An 8,074-nucleotide genomic window follows, 5' to 3' on the forward strand; every position below is an offset into this window, starting at 1 on the left:
TATATATATGAGAGGGCCCTATGACTAGTTGACTGAAGAAGAAAAAGGTAGCAGTCTTCCAGTGTGCTTGTCCTATCTAAAAGTAGATGGCTTTGTACTACAGCCTCACTTTGGGGTAGAAAGAGGTGAGCCTGAAAGAAAGGAGGGGAAATCTTCCTAGCGGACAGAAGTCTAGCAGGATACCTGGTTGTTCATTTTGCTCGCAAGGAGTGATATGAAGAGTTCAAGCTCTGTAATAATTCATAGGCGCTAGTTAAGTATTTGGCTGGATTGTCCAAGAACTAGATGAAATGCAGTTGGAGAGCTGTTGAGGAGGTCTGAAGGTCAGCTCCATGGACAGACTCATGGGTCACCTGTATGGATCAGGCTGTGAAGGTATGTTTGACTGCTCAATAAGGACAGGCCTATATGTAGTAGGATATTCATAATCAGGTTGGAAGATGTAGACATCAACTTCTTTCCCCATCCATTTCTGTTCTTGCCCAGCATGCCCACAGACAACACGGTCATGGCAGGGACGTAGGATTGTACATGCCTTTCCCTCACCAAGGCTAACTAGGCTGGAACCACTGTTGTGGGAACAGTGGAGATTGGCAGTGGGCTCATGGTATGGTATCATTCTTCAGGGTGATGAACCAACTACCAGGGACAAGTTAATTACATAAGACAAGAGCCAGTTGGTGCTTGGCTCTTACCGAAGCAGACATTTAAAAGTAGATTTGAATCTTTCTTACTTAGCCACACACTGCTCCCAAAATCACTATTCTGTGGATTTACATAGTCCCTTAGTCATCACTGTGTATCACACAGCACAGCTTCTGGCCAAGGAACTCATCTGACACCTATGAATTGTGGCAATTTGCTCATGTCCATGAAATTCGCTGGACTCAGAATGTGTCCTATTATCTGTAAGCAATTATGTGTCGTCATTACATGGATTTTTGAAAACTCAGTTATGATGTCAAATCTTTTGGGGCATGACAATGTCTTCCAAGATGCATTATGTGTTGTCAATATGTGATCAGCATATGATATTGCTTCTCTGATAGGATTTAAGAGTCTAGAAATTTAAGAGTCCATCATAGAAAATGGAAATGGATCCTCTCCACTTTACTTTTACTAATATACTAGTGAAATCTCTGCTTCCCATCAACTTTGCTTCTATACAGCATTGGGCTCTACTGATCTAGAAGTTTTAGTACTGAGTGCAAGGGAGGGAGTAGAGGAGAATAGGGCGGGGAAAGATACAACAGTAGTTTTGTTAAACTGGAAGATGAGACAGTCATGCAGCCATTCCAAGTGTCCCTGTGCTAGGAAATCAAAAGGTAAATAAAAGGGTATTGAATCAACTACAAGGGATGACTTCAGAATAATCTAGGGAAAAGTGAGTTCTCACTATTAAGTAGCTAAAAGAAAAGTCTGTCCAGAATGCAGAAGACTCCTTGAGCTCTCTCCCTTCTCTTGTTTCCCTTACTCTCTTATCTTGGGCCCTGTAATAAAAGGCCAAGAAAAATGACAAGTCAATAGGGGCAGCCTTGCTGGTGACACCGACCTTTCAGAGTTAAGGTTTAGGTGACACCAGCAGGCAGGAGACTGTCACCAGCTGAAGGTTGTGCTGAGGACAGAGAGAATATGAAGATGTTACTGAAGACTTAACCCATAAGTACCAGCCATGAATATAGCAGCAGTTGAAGCGCTAAGCACTGTATTTGTTATGACTTCCTTTTTATTATGAAGATATGTTTATCCATTAACCATTTCTCTTTCTTTCTTTCTACCACATGTAACATAACATTTACAAATAGCATCTAACCCCTCATTACTTGGATATCAAAGAAGGAATACAAAGCAGAGAAAGTGGCACAGGCTTGTGTTCCCAGCAACTTGGAGGTTGGGAGAATCACAAGTTCCAGCCCAGCCTGGGCAACTTAGCAACTTAGCAAGACCTTATCTTAAAATAAGGGTCAAAAAAAGGGCTGGAGATGTAGCTCAGTATGAAGGTAGCTTCAGTAGAAGCTGTGTGGAAACATGAGACTGAGGTGGTGAGGATGGATTTAGGAAGGTTCTGTCGACCTCCTGTGGCAGCGATGAAGGCCATGAGCTAGACCCAGAAATATGCACACACTTAGCACCTAGCACAGGCTGCAGTCATGGGAACTTACAGACTGAAGTTAAAGGAGTGAGAAGGAGGAAGGCTGAGCACTGCTGCCTGCAGAATGACCCACGCAAACAAGGGGGAGCCTGCGAAATAGAAACACAGAATCGAAGAAGAGGCACCACGGGAGCAGGAGCCCAGAAGCTGCAGAAGGAGTTCCTAGCAAGCCACAGTAAAACTGAAGCCATGGGGTTTGATGGATGACCCTTGGTGGCCTCTGACCAGAGAGTGCGTGGTCAAGCACGCCATATTATAAAGGTTCTGGAACACACTGGACCCTGTGCTAGGCACAGCGCCTGGAATGTGGTCTTACAGTAAATGCTGGCACCGTGGTGGGTGATCACTGTTTGATTTCAGTAGCTGACTACCAGGAGAAAACAGACTGCAGAAAGGAGAACTGGACAGGAATAGTGAGTGAGCTAATGTGGGATTTATCCATTATACATTCCCTTTGTAGCCACGTAGGAATGGAGGGAAAGAGCTGGAGCAGGAGAGGTTTTTAAGGGTCATAACATTTGGGCATTGTTATGGGCTTCTGGAAAATAATCAGGTTATGAGGTGCTAATCTTATCATAGGTTGATCCAAGACAGGAATTCACCACTATAAACTTCCCTAGTAGGACTGCTTCAATAGTGTCCCATAAATTCCAGGATGCTACACAGGCATTATCATTTAATTGTAGAAACTGTTGTAGAAACTTTAATTTCTTCTTTAATTTCAGGAGGATGCTATTTGATTTCTGTGTGTTTATGAAGTTCTTGTGGTGTCTTTTGCCATTGATTTCTCACTGCATTGCACCACTGTCTGATAATATAAATGGGGTAATTTCAATTCTTGCGCATTTACTTAGTATGCTGTTATGGTTGATTCATTGTGTCAAGTTTTGGAGTTTGACTAAGGGACTCAGCAGGGGGCCCAAAGGTTCCTCTTTTTGTAAATATCCCCCTCCTGAGCTTGTGGGAGAGAAAGGCATAGAGATGGTGTGGATGGATAGCGGGCATACAGTGCAAGAGAGGAAAAGAGCTTCGCTCTCTCCCCCTTAGCTCTCACTGCTTTTGCTGTCCTCTCAGGGGTTAAGCCAATTCCCCTCACCACGCCATCCTGCCTTGGAGCCAGCTGATTACAGACTGAAACCTCCACAAGCTGTGAGCTAAATACACCCTTCCTTCCATAATTTGAATTGTCAGGTATTTTGTCTCAGGAACAAGAAGAAATAGCCAAGATACACTTTCTATGAGCTAGTAAGAAGACTGTTTTTGGGGAATGTCTCATGTGCAGCTGAGAAGAATGTGCATATTCTGTTGTAGGGTGGAACGCTAGGTAGACATCTATTAAGTCTGTTTGTTCAAAAGTGTGGTTGATAAAAAAAGTGTGGTTGGCTTACTATATTTGTTTGCTGTTTTTGTCTAGTTGAATTGTGTATTTGTAGCAGTAGGGTACTGAGGTTCCCCATTACAATCATATTAATGCTTATTTTTCATGTTCATGTATATTTGCTTTATATGGTTGGGCACCCTGGTATTTGGTGCATATATATTTATGATATCTCTTCCTCTTAGGTTGTTCCCTTTACAAGATTGTAGTGACCTTGTTTGTCTGTCTTAATCAGTCCTGGCTTGAAATCCATTTTGTCTACAAACGGAATAGCTTTTTTCTGGGTTCCTGCCACATGGAGTTTTTTTTTCCACCCTTTAACTTTCAGTCCATGAATTTCTTTTTGAAGTAAATGTGTTCTTGAACACAGTGCACCAGACAGGCCTGGAGTGTGGTACCTGCTGCCTGCGGGAACCTTCCTGGCAGAAGACAAAGAAGCCCATGGGACAGGCCCAGCGTGTGGCATCTGTCACCCCATTGGAACCTCCTTCAGGGGACAGGCCTGGTGTGGAAGCTGCAGTGGATCTCACAGCAGATAGGCTAGGAGTGAAACCCAGCCAGCTAATCTGGGAGCAGAACATCTTGCCAGTGGGGCACAGCGGGTTCACTTCCACGGGCTGCAACAGGAAGAAGCGGAGCACAGGAGCCAGACCCAAGCCAGGCTTGGCTGGACAAGTTCAAACTCAGTAGCTTTGGACCCAGTAAGCAAGGACACACTGCTAGACCCAGATCTATGAGAATGCTAAGGTAATAACTGCACCAAAGCTCTACACCAAAGGTCAGAGGACAATGCTAAACAAAATGACAAAGAAAAGGAACAAAATGCAATCTCAGGCTCCGAGCCTACCCAGAACAAATGCAGGAGACACTAGCACAGAAGAAATTGGAAGTCACCTTCCTGAAATCTCTGAAATAATAGCATCTGAAGTAAATGTATTTCTTGTATGCAGCCTATTGTTGGATTTTTCTTCTTGATCTATTCGTCAAACTATTTTGATTGGTGAATTCAGACCATTTACATTGATGGTTATAGCTGATCATTATTGGCTTATCCTTGTCATGTTAATCTCCGTTGCTGGTTCCTTTTTTACTTCCCTTTGTTTAACCTCTTGCCTTGCCTGATGGATTCATTCTGGTGAAGTTCATGGAGTTGTAGCTATCACTGTCTCTTTTTAGAATGTCCTTCAGAACATTTTTGGAGATCAGGTTTGGTGGTAATGAATTTCTTCAGATGTTGTTTGTCATTGAGCTATCTTATTTCTCCATCAATTTTAAAAGATACCTTTCTGGCGTACATCAGTCTGGGCTGGAGGTTGTTTCCTTTTAGGGCTTAAAATACTTTACTCCAAGCTCTCCTGGAATTGAGGGTTGTATTGAGAAGTCTGCTGTGATTCTGATCTACTTTCCTTTATAGGTGTTGTTTCTTTTCTCTGATAGCTTTTAATATTCTGTTCTTATGTTAAATTTCTGAAATCTTATCTATTATATGCCTTGCTGTCAATTTTTTTGATCATGGTTAATAGGAATTCTATGTGCCTCACTTACTGTATATCAATACGTTTTCCCTGCTTGGGAAGTATTTTCATTGCTTTTGTGAACAGTTTGTGTGTGTGTGTGTGTGTGTGTGTGTGTGTGTGTGTGTCACAGTTTTTATGTCTTTTGTGCTCTTTTTTTCCTTTGTCTTGTTTGTTGTTTGTTTGTTTTGAGACAGGGTGTCACTATGTAGGGCAGATTGGTCTTGAATCCACTTATGTAGCCTAGGCTAGCCTCAAACTCATGGAAATCATCCTAGCTCAGCCTCTAAGTGCTGGGATCACAGGTGTGCCCCTACCTCTGTCCTGCTTTTTCATTGACTCCAATCAATATTATGCTATTCTTTGGATCATCTAGCACCTGCTAGATATATTTCTTGTAATCCCTTGCTATTTTTCAAAAATACTAGGCTGGGCATATTGGCACATGCCTGTAATCCCAGAACTCAAGAGAATAGGGCAAGAGGATACTCTAAATTTGAAGCTAGCTTGGATTACAAAGTGAATTCAAGGCCAGTCTGAACTGCATAGTGAAACAAAAAGAGAAAACAAAACAAACAAAGAAATCTTTCTAGCAGGGCACTGTGGCATGCACCTATAATCCTACCACTCAGGAGGCTGACAGGAGGATCACCATGAGTTTGAGGCAAGGCTGGGCTATATAGTGAGTTCAAGGCCACCCTGAATAACACAGGAAGACCTTGTCTCAAAATAAATAAATAAATAAATAAATAAATAAATAGATAGATAGATAGATAGATAGATAGATAGATAAATAAGAAAAGAAAGAAATAAAAGAAAAACATATTTCAACAGTCCTGTCCTCTACATCTGGTATTTATCCTCATTTTAGCTCATGCTGGTGCATATACTTTCTTTTTTTTTTTTTTTTTTTTAACTGAAACCTTTCGTGCTTGTGAGTTTTCCACAAAAAATACATCATGATATAAAATTGATAAAAGGAAAATATAGCTGTTGAGGGACACACATACACAGGGCTAGCAGGTGGTTGTGTGCCATGGCTGCATGTGGGGTAGGTCTCCCTGACAAGGGACAGTGCCACAGGGACCAGGGGGCAGGAGACAGGTGCCCACCACCACCCGCATCCTCTTCTGTTCTGCTGGCTCCCTCCTCTGCACTGGTGGCTGACAACCTTCCCAGATAGCTGGCTTTTGGCTGCGGGACCTGCCTCTGGGCTGGCTTCTCAGTGTGGAGCTGTGCAGGGATCCCAGGGGTCAGCTCTGTCAGGCTGCCACATGCCAGCCACTCGGAGGTGAGCAGAAGGGAGCGAGTGGGCACTTGGCTGTTAGGGCCCATGCGTTCTGGCTCTGATGCAGGGAACCTGGCTGGGTGCCTGGGGTGAGCTGCTGGCCCTTGGTCTACTTGAAGAGAGGATGGGACTATTCGTACTCCCCCCATAGGCCTAGGCAGCTCACTCAGGGTTACCTGCCACAGCAGAGGCAAGGCCAGCTCCCAAGCCAGGACGAGTATGTCTTAAGTGGGGCCTTTGCCTTGGTCAGTAAGGAGTGAGAATACCAGAAAATAAAAGAAAGAGGCCACCACCTGTGCCTCCCTTCTTCCCCCATTCCCAGGTTTCCCGCCACACTGCCTCTGATGCTTAGGAGGGACGCAGAGGCAGTCAGTAGGGCAAAGGAGATGCAAAGGCTCCAGGCATGAGAGATGAGGTACTCAGGTCTGTCTGCATTTCATCCTCTGTCTTTGCTGGGTGTCCTTTGCAGAGCCAGGGCTGGCCTTGGCCACATCGGGGCCAAGCAGAGCCATGAGTGTAGGAGAGCTCCTCAGCATGATCCCAGTGTAGCTCTCGATGCCCATCCTTCCTGAGCTCTGTTGACGGTATGCCACGGTCTGGGTGGTCCTCTGAAGCTCTGGGGTGGAACCTTGATTCCAGTAGTCAGTTCCAGAACTGTGTCCCTGGAGGAGATATTGGGGCCATTCATGACTCATGAGTCACTCCTGCCTTTCTCCAGGGAGCAAGTTAGCTGTCTCAGAAGTCAGCATCCTTCTCTGTTATTCCTTCCTCCTTCCACTGTCGGGAAGCAGCACAGGCCCTTACCAGATGCAGCTGCCTGATCTTGGAACCCGAGCCACCAGTGCTTTGAGCTTAAATACACTTCATTCTTCACAAATCACTCAGCCTTGGGTATTGTGTCATAGCAACAGCAAATGGATTAAGGTGGAATGCCATGAGCACTTGGAGAATGAGTGCTGAGGGGTTTGTTGGCTAGCTGGGGGGAGAACAGACACAGGGCCAGACACTGTTCTCTGTCATAATGATTGAGGAGGGGGGCTATGATTTGGGGCAGAATGAGTGTTCAGGGAATAGGCTAGCAGAAAGGGACTGTGAGGCTGGACAGGTGGAGGGAATCCAGGTAGGTCCAGGATACTGAGGGTGCCTTTCCGGTGCCAATGCCTTGGACAGTCAGGCCTGAGTCTCAGGGCAGAGCTGTTTCTGCATGCGGATGAGGAGATGGGGTCGGGGGGAGATGTGGGAGGCTTTGGCGAACGAAGCTAGTGGAGATGAAAGGGCTGCTCCTGGCTCCACGCCTGCGCTCATAGCGCTCACAGTGTTCCTCTTGCTAAGGACCCCGACCATCCCCACTCAGCCAGCCCAGGGATCAGCGCTGTCTCAGCTCAGTAGGAACTCTGAAAGTCGCCAGGCCAAACCTCGTCAAGCCACTGCCAGTGGCTTTCTCGCTGTCCTTCGGGGTGGTTGTGCAGACTCTACTGCACACTTGAGGTGGCGTGGGGCCCCTGGCCCCACAGCACAGTTCAGGTGTGACACAGCAGACACCTGGGACACGTATTTTTTTTCAAAGTTTTATTGATAAACAGATAGCAATGAGACAGTTTCAAATCAAATCGGAGGTACAGTTTCAACAAATAATACACTGCAGATATTCTTCTTAGTGGTTAATTGCTGTACAAGATGCGGACTTGTGATCCTATTTACAAACACCATTAGAACAAATCATTCTATTCATTAAGAGAATG

Source organism: Octodon degus, unplaced genomic scaffold, assembly GCF_000260255.1.
Source record: "Octodon degus isolate 3935 unplaced genomic scaffold, OctDeg1.0 scaffold00016, whole genome shotgun sequence".
Lineage (NCBI taxonomy): Eukaryota > Metazoa > Chordata > Mammalia > Rodentia > Octodontidae > Octodon > Octodon degus.